The sequence below is a fragment of the Urtica dioica genome, chromosome 2 (assembly GCF_054948205.1).
Source record: "Urtica dioica subsp. dioica isolate 48M chromosome 2, U.dioica_male_clone48M_v1_H2, whole genome shotgun sequence".
NCBI lineage: Eukaryota > Viridiplantae > Streptophyta > Magnoliopsida > Rosales > Urticaceae > Urtica > Urtica dioica.
In genome coordinates this window covers 44,512,248-44,524,722 of record NC_142757.1, presented here as the reverse complement: position 1 = coordinate 44,524,722, position 12,475 = coordinate 44,512,248, and positions in this window count along the sequence as shown.

Below are 12,475 nucleotides of genomic sequence, written 5' to 3'. Positions count from 1 at the left end.
TGCATTTTTATTGACATTAATGTCAATAAATCTTCAACGGTTCTGGGAAAATTCTTTGAAGATTAATTGACATCAATGTCAATAAAAATAAAATTTTATTGACATCAATGTCAATAAATCTTCACAGTTTTTTAATTTTTTTTGTTATGATTTTAAATATTTATGAAGGAATTTTAAATGTTTAAAATATGAAATTAACATCCCGATTACACTCTTTTTATGCAGTAATGGGTGATATTTTAGTGTATGTCAAGCATAGTGGTACATGGGTTAAACCATGTGTATACAAGGAGGGTGCATCGTTTGTACTTGTGCTTTCAGATGGATTTGAGTACAACCATCTCATGGACGCCTTGTACGCTGAGATGGGGCTCTTACCGTCCACTCATTCCATTGTGGTCAAATATGAGACACCATTTTTTGCATTGCCAATAAAGATTACAAACGATAGCCACGTCAAAAATTACTTGTATTTGAGGAGCCGAGATCTTTCCATGTCAAATTATCATCTTGTTATTGAGATAGTTAAGCTAACGCCCGATGAGGCAGCAAATCAGCCGTCCTCGTCTCGCCTAGAATCAAGTCCAATGAAGGGGGAGTCTAGATTTGAAGAGTTTGCATCTCCGTCCACAATTGGATTGGAAGAATACACATTTGAACAGCCGCGTGCGTTGGCATCACAACCCTCTTCTCCGCCACAGAGACCGTCACAGCCAACTCCACCGACACATAAACCATCTCCACAACCTCAGTCCTCTACACAAGGACCCTTTCAACCCACTCCCTTGACACAACGACCTCCACAGCCCCCTACCAAAACGTCCAGGATTGGCCGTGAGCACATTGGGGAGAATGAAGTGATGGATTTGAACTCGCCTATCAGAGTCGAGCTAGGAGCTCTATATGCTACCAAACAGGCCTTGAAGAAGCATTTGAACATGTATGCGATAAGTAAACACTTTGCATTCACGACAAAAAATTCTTGTAAGAAGTATCTCCACGTCGTTTGCCCGGGTGACAATTGTGCGTGGGAAATTCGTGCGGTTAGATTAAGGGAGACCGAGGTTTTTCAGATCAGGAGGTATGTGTTTCTCCCTACCTTTCTTTTTTTTACATCATTATTTAGTTATATTCACGAACCTTAATGCACAGTATTTATTGACATTAAATTCAACAAACACTGATTTATTGACTTTGATATCAATAAACACTGTGATTTATTGACTTCAATGTCAATAAAGACTATGATTTATTGACTTCAATGTAAATAAATACTGTGATTTATTAACAATCTTATTTTATAGGTTTGTGATCTATTAACTGACATTCATTTATTCTTAATATAGGTTTGATTCTGAGCATACATGTTCCGTAGAGTCTAGAAAGAATCCAAAAGCCACGGCGCTATTCACAGGAGATGTTGTGAAACACAAGTTTGTGGATCCTCGACAAATGAATTGTAAACCGAAAGAAATCATTGGTTACATGGAGACAGATTATGGAGTTCGTATGACGTATAAGAAGGCTTGGAGAGCAAAAGAAAGGGCCCTTGGGTTGTTATACGGAACTGACACTGAGTCGTACGCATTTCTGCCCACCTTAAAGTATATGATTGAGACAAAAAATCCAGGGTCTGTTAATACCAATAAGTTCCAATGTTTATTGATTTATACTAATGTAATATGCTCTTTCTGGAAAAAAAAAAAATAAAAAAAAAAAATTCAATAACTCACTATGACTTTTTATTGACATTAATACCAATAAGTTCCAATGTTTATTGACATTAATATAAATAAAAAAGAACAGGAATTAATTATTTTTCAATAACTCACTGTAACTTTTTATTGACATTAATACCAAGAAGTTCCAGTGTTTATTGACATTAATATAAATAAAAAAGAACAAGAATTAATTATTTTTCAATAACTCACTGTGACTTTTTATTGACATTAATACCAATAAGTTCCAATGTTTATTGACATTAATATAAATTAAAAAGAACAGGAATTAATTATTTTTCAATAAATCACTGTAAATTTTTATTGACATTAATACCAATAAGTTCCAATGTTTATTGACATTAATATAAATAAAAAAGAACAAGAATTAATTATTTTTCAATAACTCACTGTGACTTTTTATTGACATTAATATCAATATGTTCCAGTGTTTATTGACATTAATATAAATAAAAAAGAACATGAATTAATTATTTTTCAATAATTCACTGTAACTTTTTATTGACATTAATACCAATAAGTTCCAGTGTTTATTGACATTAATATAAATAAAAAAGAACAAGAATTAATTATTTTTCAATAACTCACTGTGACTTTTTATTGGCATTAATACCAATAAGTTCCAGTGTTTATTGACATTAATATAAATAAAAAAGAACAAAAATTAATTATTTTTCAATAACTCACTGTGACTTTTTATTGACATTAATACCAGTAAGTTCCAATGTTTATTGTTCCAGAACTCACTATAAATACTTGTTCATTGTAGGTGAGACCTTCTTCTATTTTCGAGTTTGAGGTTTTAGATAAAGATGGAGAGAGATAGGCTGTGAATTTGCAGCATAAAACATGCTCATGTTTAGAATTTCAAACAGATAGTTTTGTATGCGCTCATGCGATTGCGGCATGTCATATTCGTAACCTTCCACCTGTGGACTTTTGTTCTGCCTATTATAGCACCGAGTACTGGAAAGGGTGTTATTTAGGTGTCATCCACCCCCATGGCAGTGCTAAAGCATGTGACATTCCTGTTGAAGTTAAACAAATCAAATTACTTCCTCCTCACTTCAACAGTCGTCCTGCAGGTAGACCTAAGAAGAGAAGGATACTATCCCAAGGTGAAGTGCCTAGTGGGCGTAAATGTAGCAGGTGCGGCAAAGAAGGACACAATAGAAAGACATGTGACGATCATGTTCCTTTGTCTCAGAGAAGCAGTCGTTGAATAAGTTTTAATTTAATGTTGTAACCATTTTGTAATTCTGAATATGAATGATCTAAAGTAATGGATGTCGACTTTTGTTATATGAAAGTCTTCTACTTCTCTTAAAACCAACAGTTTTATAGACAATGATGAGTTTTATTGACAATGATGTCAATAAAACCAATAGTTTTATAGACAATGATGTCAATAAAACCCCAGTTTTATAGACAATGATGTCAATAAAACCCCAGTTTTATAGACAATGATGTCAATAAAACCTCAGTTTTATAGACAATGATGTCAATAAAACCCCAGTTTTATAGACAATGATGTCAATAAAACCCTAGTTTTATTGACAATGATGTCAATAAAACCCCAGTTCTATTGACAATGATGTCAATAAAACCTCAGCTTTATTAAATACCATACCTGAACACATCAGTAAATACCACACACATCTTATAATACACACACAAAAGATAATACCACACACATCAGTAAAATAACATACTCTAGGCATTAAATAGTGTACCTGAACACATCTGATAATACCACACACAAAAGATTACCATATCCTGAAGACATCTTAATGCTACCTAATATCATAGTTATGGGATAGCAAAATAAAAACATACATATCAATGTCGCTAATACTACACATCACATATCATTGTCGGACGTGCATCTATTCTCTTGCTTCAAACTACCGTGCCTATAAAGATCAATCACTAGCTTTTGGCGGTACATGCCCATGTTGTCTTGCTTCAAATCCGTCAATGGAAGCCCGTGCATCAAGAACTCTGCGGTCTTAATGACAAACATCCCGCAGTCTCCGCTTTCAATATAATACACAATATTAAATTTAAAAATATATTTACTATCTAAAAGTAGACATTTATAATGACAAACATCCTTACCAGTTATGTTGTTGAGGCATATCATCGGCGAATATAATTTTGAATGGCTCGGAAGTCTGAGCCTCAATTTTCAAGCTTCCAAATGCACCAATTGAGCTTAGCAAGATGGGAAGGAATTCAACCAAACCGGCTATACTGTCTCTAGTTCCCTTTCGATAGCTCAACGAGTCATAAACAGTGATTGACTTGGCGGGGAGGGAGATAACCAAAAGAATCCAATGATCCTTTGAGTGAAACGGGACGTAAATAATACCCACGTCTACCCATGGACAGACGCAATTCCCTGCTGATTTCATCCCTAAAACGATCTTCTGCGCAGTTGATTGCTTGGACCAGTCAAACTTGTCGGGATTCTCACAAGATTTCCATTCGTTGTATAGTTCTTCCACATATTTCGTGAAATGCGTGTTGGTGGTCGTGTATGCATGGCTGACTTCCGTGTACTTCCTCTTCTTCCTAAGGTAGTAGAATAGTACACTCATGTGCTGCAAACAAATAGAATTCAAATGATTTCTTGAAATGAATAGATATAAATCAGATTATTTATTGACATTAATGTCAATAAACACTTCTGTTTATTGACATGAATGTAAAAAAATGATACCTCATCGGTTAGCCATTCCTCTGCTGTCCACAAGGTGTAAAACCATGTCTTCGAGCTAATGCATACGTCCCGGAAGTCCCAAGATGGAGACAACGACTCTTCAAAGTCATTGTATTTAATCTTGACATTTGTCTTCTTGTATCCGGGTTTTAGACCAACTTCCAACCACTTTTTCATCACATCAACATCATCATCGGAAGGCGGTGCCATTGGATCCGAGAGTGGATAAGGAGAGGGCATTTTCTTCGGGCCGGTGGTGAAAAGAACATATGGCCGCGACTTCGGTGTAGGAGTGTATGTTGCCAGGGGCCTCCGAGTCCGCTGTTTTTCCGACGAATCGGAAATGATGATAGCTTGCTCTTTGACACGGTCTACAATATCCTGGGTAACAACTACATCTTCATCGTACATGCCGGCCTCTTCTTCCACTTCAATAACTCTCAGTTCTTGTGAAGTATGGTTCAAAAAACCCCATTCTCCATAAACAACTACCTGGAATTGAATAAACAAATATAAATACATTAATAAATAAATAAATTTGGAATGTTTGAGTAAAAATGACTACCTGAGATTGAGTGAAAATGTCGTTCTCTCCGTATACCCGCTTCTCTGTGTTCTCCCTGTCTCCCTCACCGGCTTGAGTGTCATCATCTTCTTGCTCTCTTTCTTTTTCTTCTTTACGTGTCTCTTCTCTCTCGTCATCATGTGTCGTTGGTCCTCTCTCGTCATAATCTCGTGGGTCTTTATTCTTCGAAAAGATCAATTGGATCTTCTCGTCAAGGCCCTTGACATGTTGGCTTAACTCGTCAATTTTGCCATATATGTCCTTGAGATCAGACTTTACAGTAGCCATTTGATTCTCCAAAGCTTGCAACCGCTCCTCCTAATAGAATGAAAAAACATTTCAATATACATCAGTTATTAATATTAATGTCAATAAAGACATGTTTTTATTGAAATTCATGTCAGTAAAAACATGTGTTTATTGACATGAATGTCAATAAACACTTATGTTTATTGACATGAATGTCAATAGGAACCTGTAATTATTGACATACATGTCAATAAACACCTGTAATTATTGACATTCATGTCAATAGGAACGTGTGTATTTACCTGGGAATGCTTGTCATTACTCGTCGGTGACACCTTCGAGGCTTCTTTCGCTGCCACAGTGGATTTCATTGACTTTTTTTCACGACTTTCGACAACTCTTTCTTTCGCCGTCACAGTGGATGAGCGAAGTGGAGTGTAAACAATCTGGTACATTAATTCAAGAACATGATGAGTAAACAATGGTGATACATTAATCAAAGGACATGTTACTAGATTTACATGCGAGCTTGAGAAATCGATTTCTCGCATCTTTAGCGCAGAAACCTTAAATGTAGATTTCCATCGGAGCATGAGAGGAATGATCGTGTCGGAGACTTTGTGGCAGATTTTTTGCTCCGAGAGGATGGGAAAAGACTCGAATGCCCAAATTTGAAGAGGCAAAAAGAAACCCGGCAGTCTCACTTTACCTGTGTCCCTCGACCTTGACTTCTCAATGAAGGTTGTAATCTTTTCATGGAGGAAATTCCAAGCCACATTTCCCCACGGGTATCGGTTGAACTCGTCCAAGTTATCCACCAACTTGACATAGTTCATGTTCGGTACCTAAACAAAACACTATCATGTTAGACATACAAAAAGGTTTATCAAAATGCAATACTCATAATTACTATGATTACCAAACAATTCGCGTTGTCGGGGATGAGCACGTTCAGCAGAAAATATAGTATTTTAAACTTTGCCTTCTTCTCAGTCTACCATTCTTCGCTCTCAGAGACCAAGGACTGCACGACGTCCCTCTTATTTAAGGCACCCTTGTGGAAGGAAATTTCGTATAGACCATCCTTAACAACTTCCGAATAAGAACATTTAGTGTAGTCGTCAACAAACCGTAAGCCGGTGATCTCCGCAAAATTCTCCTTACTGAATGACCGAGGTTCACCGCCAATTTCAAAAAACAAAGCATCAGAAGATGAGTCCTTGTATTGTCCAGCCCGCGAGATAATATGGTTGACTATCGCCGAAGAATTGGCTATCTCGGGGACGTCAAGGAAATGCCCAAAACAAGACTGCCTGAATATATTGGTCTCTTCCTCGGACATTGATTTCTTCATGACCTCATTGAACTTTTGAATACCGCCCAAAAAGTTGAACGTAACCCCGGCAATTTGGTCATCGTCCAAGACTCTGCTCCATCCCTAAATGAAAAAAACATTACTTAGAACATGATATCGTTGAAGTACCATTGTCAAACCTGCCGGTTTATTGATAGCAATGTAAATAAAACAGACGGTTTATTGACATCAATGTCAATAAACCAAACAGTTTATTGACATCAATGTCAATAAAACAGACGGTTTATTGACATCAATGTCAATAAACCAGCTACTGTCAACGACCCCGACAACACCAAACACATGAGAAACTAACATCAACGTCAACGGATTAAAACTATAATTAACATCTCACATTTGGGCGCCAATGATCTTTCTTCAACAACATAAAACTATAATCAACATCAACACTATAATCAACATAAAAAATAATCACTAACCTTTTGATTTTTATTGGATGACTTTGTGATTCTGGGCTTAGAGGATGGTTTTTTTTATGACGAAATCGTCAAAGGAATCATCTTCGGATACCACATTGGTATCTATTTTTGGTCGCTTGGCCGGAGACTTCGGCGACTTTGAGACGGTCGTCTTCCTCTTCTTCTTTGCAACACTCGGCTTCTTCTTCGCAACGCTCGGATTCTTCTTCGCCACGCTCGGAGGAGATTTCTCAGGCAAGGGATGGGAAACGCGAGGACTTCTACGCACCACCGGGGGAGATTTCTCAGGCGAGGGTTTGGGTTTCTTGGCGGGGGATTTCTTCTTCGGGTTTGAGTTTGGGTCCGGTATTTGGGTTTGAGTTTCGGCAAAAATGGGTGTGGTTTTAGGGTTTCGGTCTGGGTGTTCGTCGTTAGGGGTCTGGGTATTCGTCATTTTGGGTGGTTTTGCCGAAGAAATGGAGAAGAACTTGAGAGAGAAAGAGAGAGCGAGAGAGGCGCGGTGGTTTCGGTGAGGTGGGTGAGAGGCGTGGTGGGTTTCGGCCGAAGAAATGTAGAAGATGAACTGGAGTGGGAGAGAGGCGCGGTGGGTTTGTTTAGGGTTTCGGTGAGAGAGAGCGAAATGGAGAGAGATGGTGAGCGATATGGAGAGAGATAGTGAGAGAGAGAGAGAGAGAGAGAGAGAAAAAGAGAGAGAGACTTTGGACGCGAGAGAGAGAGATTTTGGACGAAGAAGAAGAAGAAAAGAAACGCAGAAGAAGAAAAGAAAAATTTTGGACGGTTTCAAATTTTAATTCCAAATAAAATTAATTGATATAGGTAATAAAATTAAAAGAAAAAGGTTAAACTAAATTGAAAGGATATAAATGTAATAGCTCAATTCATGTAGTCATATTTTTGGATTAAATTTGACTTATTTGATTTTTGTTCAAAACCATTGTAGAAGTTATAGAATAGGAATAATGTATGACATTCACGCCTAGATTATCCATCTAGTTCTCGTTTCAACTTTATTGTCAAGAATTCTGCCAACTATAAGTGAAAATAAGCATATCTTATCCCACTCATTGTTTACAATTAATCGCCAACAAGAAAATATCTCAAATCAATTCTGGAAATGGAGAATTTTCTGCCTCAAATTCAAACCATTTGCTCCGGCAACTGATCATAATTTCTTTGTAAAAAAAATATTCACCAACATAGTTGCGTTCCAACACCACAATAAAATGGAGTTGTCAAGCGTAAACACCGTAATCTACTCGATGTTGCGAGAGTCCTGCAATTTTAAGGCCACTTGACTTTGTCTTTTTGGGGTTACTATATCATTACCGCAACATATAATCTTATGATTAAACTTCCAACCCCAATTCTCAAGTAAAAATCACCGCATGAAATTTTACTCAAGATTCCTCCATCATATTCTTCACTTAGTGTATTTGGATGCTCGTGTTTTGCTAAGAATATGAGTATTGAACATAAATTGTATGAGAAAGCCAAACCAAGCATTTTTGTTGGCTATCCTTTGAGCCAAAAAGGCTATCGCATATATATACTAATTCAATTCATTTTCATGTTTCTTGTGATTTTGCTATTGATGTCTCCTATTACTACATTGTCAATTCAACCCGTCAAAATTTGTATTCTTCGATTAATAATCCACTAATACGTCTGAACATATTTGCATACCTTCATCTCAAGAAGATAACACTTGTCCTTCATCATCATGTTTTCCTAATGCAAACAAATAACTTTCTATAGAAATTCCCCCTACAATTCTTATACATTCTCTTGGAACTCGTCATCTACCAAACTATCGGCAGGATTCAGGACTCTGTTTGTAGTCATGTAAATTCTCTAAATATCTAATATAAATGTTTCTTATCGAGCCTCACACAAATATCTTGAAAATCAAGAACTATATTCTTTCTCTGAACCTATGAAGTTCTTTGAATGGCCTTATAATGCTATGAGAAAAGAGATCCAAGCTCTCAAACCAAATAAAAACCAAAGCTATCATGTCCTTTTCCTCGATAAAAACCAAAGATTGGTTCCATGGCTTAACAAAATTAAATATTGATGGTACTATTGATCGACATAAGGCTAACTCAAATTTAAGGTATTGATAATCATGACACTTTACACCAATAGCATAACTAGATATTGTTTGACTTTGACTTTCAATAGCTTCTATTATTACGTGGTCCACCAATTAACGTAAAATACTGCATTCTTTCAAGCAGATCTCAATAAAGAAGCATAAATGAAATTTTCATCCAAATTTGGAGTGTACTATGACCAAAGCAAGTGCTATTCTACAAAGGCGATATATCATATGACTATAGAGTTAGAGGTTCTTGCGTTCGCGTCGGGTTCTAAACCAACTACTAAGGGTTCGAACCGGAGTTGGTCACTAAATATCCCTCCTAAATGCAAAGTCTTTATTTGGAGAGTTAGCATGATATAGTTCCCACTCGAGAAAATCTAGATCGTTACCATGGCCTGAAAACATTGCAAAGCTCAGTGTATGGGTATCAATTCGATTCGACGAGCCGTGCTATCACTTTAATTGAAAATGCCATGTTTCCCTGAAGAAAAAAAAAATAGTCTCATATTACAAATGGACTACATATTCATTTGTTGTATGATGAGTGCATGGTTTTAACACTTGACGAATTTTGCTTAAATTCGTTTGAAAATCCATTTTGTGACACTAACCGCCATTAGATTACAAGTATTTTGTTTTTTGTTTTTTTTTTTTTGTCGATATATATCGTAGTTAATACATGTGTTATTGGCTTATTTTTTAGCAGTAAGTTTGTCTCGGCAAGATGTCTTGCAACATGCTCTGTAATATGTTGAGACATCTTAGCTGTTGTGCGTAGATTCCGCTATTTCGGAAAGTTTTCAATTTTACCAAGATTTTCAGTGGAAGACCTTTTACTTATATTTTCTCCGCCTGAATGGGTAAGGAAGCCTTATTTAGACTTCCAGAGATGCTAACCACTATAAAAGAAAAAGTCTGCCCTTAGTAGTCTTTGATGCATTCATTCACACAATTAGGGTTCTTAAACGTGCAGGACCGGCGGACTGTGAAACTAATTGTGTGGTCCCTGTGGTGTATTACTATATGCGCTATTCATCATTTTATTAAGTGTTGGAGTTTCGTTTATGTTTTGTAATTCGTTATTATTGTTCACGACCGCCATTGTTGATATACACAAACACCTGGGGAGTGTCTTAGTGGAAGTGAAGGAATCTCAGATGTGTACTATTGACTACTTAGGAGGAGCCTGAGTTGAAATTCACAGGTAATAATAATAATAAATAACCTTGAAGCGGGGATCATTCATATAAGACCGATGTGTACTATTGACTACTTAACATATAGTGAATTTCTTTTCCACCGTGCAAACTGCCGCCAGAGTAGGTGACGTTGCACTGAACTGATTTACTATTGTTTGTGCCATTTACTTTTACACGCAACATTTATATTTTTTCATCTATTACATCACACCAGATTGTCGTATACATTGGCTCTACATTGAGTGCAATTTTCATATCCTCACATTTTGTGTCTCATAATCATTTGGATACAACTGTCCCATGTTTTTTTAGATATACCTCATTTCAAGTTTGTTTTCAAATTAATTCCCCACTTTAATATAAACTTATATTTGAATGTGTGTGAGAAAAATATTTATAAAAAAAAAACATAGAATCCTATCATTAAAATTATGGACAATTAAGGAATTATCTCATTATCTTTATGTCCGTTTTTTTTTTATTATTCCAAAACTAGAAGTATGACTTCCTAGATGATTTTGGACCAAAATCTAATGTCAAAATTAATCCAAAAATATAACTTCCTTATATTTGTTTGTACAAAATATCCTCAATAAAATATCTTTTTATTTACTTTTGTTATTTACTTAAAATATATGTACATCTCTCTCTTTCTCTCTCTCTCCCGTGCGTGGCTGAATTTTTTTTTTGTTGGTTTTGAGTTGTTGAATACTCACGGAAACAAGTTTGTTCTTATTTTCATTCATTTTCGTTCACCTTAGGGTTTATGGATTTTCATTAAAGTTTTCGTTGTTCTAGCATTTTTCGTCCACTTGATGTTACTTTGTGGTATTTGAATAATTCTGGGCATAATGTGGAAGGACATGAATTTCCATTTCCATGAGAATTCAAGCATGGTGGTACATGGAAAACTTTGTGGCAGATTTTTTGATCCGAGAAGATGAGAAAAGACTCGAACGCTCAAATCTAAAGTGGCAAAAAGAAACCTGACAGTTTGACCTTGCTGGTGTCTCTCGGCGATGACTTCTCAACGTTGGTTGTAATTAGGAAATTCTAGGCCACATTTCTCTAAGAGTGTTGGTTGAACTCGTCCAATTTTTTTAGCAACTTGACATAATTCATGTTCGGTACCTAAAAAAAATAGGGAAAATATCTAGAGTACCCCTTGTGTTTAATCGAAATGCGAGATTTATCCCCTGTATTTCTAGAAATATCAGACATATCCCTTCAGTTTAATATAAATGACATATATATCCCCTAAAAAAATGTTATATTACAAATATCACCCTTTTCGTTTATTTTTTGCAAAAAAATAATTTGAACTCCTCAAAATACCCTTAATAGAATAAATATTTATTTACTATTTTATTAAAAAAAATCAAAATCTCTTTTTATAAAAAAAAACCTTAACTTTTTATAAAGAAATTTTTTAATTTAATTTTTTTTGTATGTAGAATAGAAGATAAAAAAATTATTTCATTAATGGTATTTAGGGGATTTCAAATTATTTTTTTGTAAAAAATAAACGAAAAATTGTGTTATTTGTAATATAACATTTTTTTAGGGGATGTATTTGTCATTTATATTAAACTGGAGGGATATGTCTGATATTTCTAAAAATAGAGGAGATAAATCTCACATTTCGATTAAACACAAGAGATACTCTTAATATTTTCCCAAAAAAATACAATCAATTTGGACGTTTAAAAAAGTTTATTCGATTCCTCAAACCAAAACCAAAACCAAAAAAAAAAAAAAAAAAAAAAAGTTTATTCGACATACAATACACATAATTAATGTTATTTGGTACCACACTACCACACAATTCGGGTTGTCAGGTTGTCAGGTTGTCAGGTTGTCAGGCACACTTATTTATATTAAATATGTATAATATTACTATTATTTTTTATTATTAATTTACCACACAGTCGTTGCTGTCATCATTACTGAAAGACAGCCATCCAAGCCCTGCAAAATTATGTGCCTCATTAATGAAAGGTTCCCTCGATTTCAAAAAAAGGAAAACGAAAAAAAATTCCATATCATTTCCATATACAGTACATTCCATATATAGATAATTCTTCAGGAAGCTAGCTTCTCCAAAGA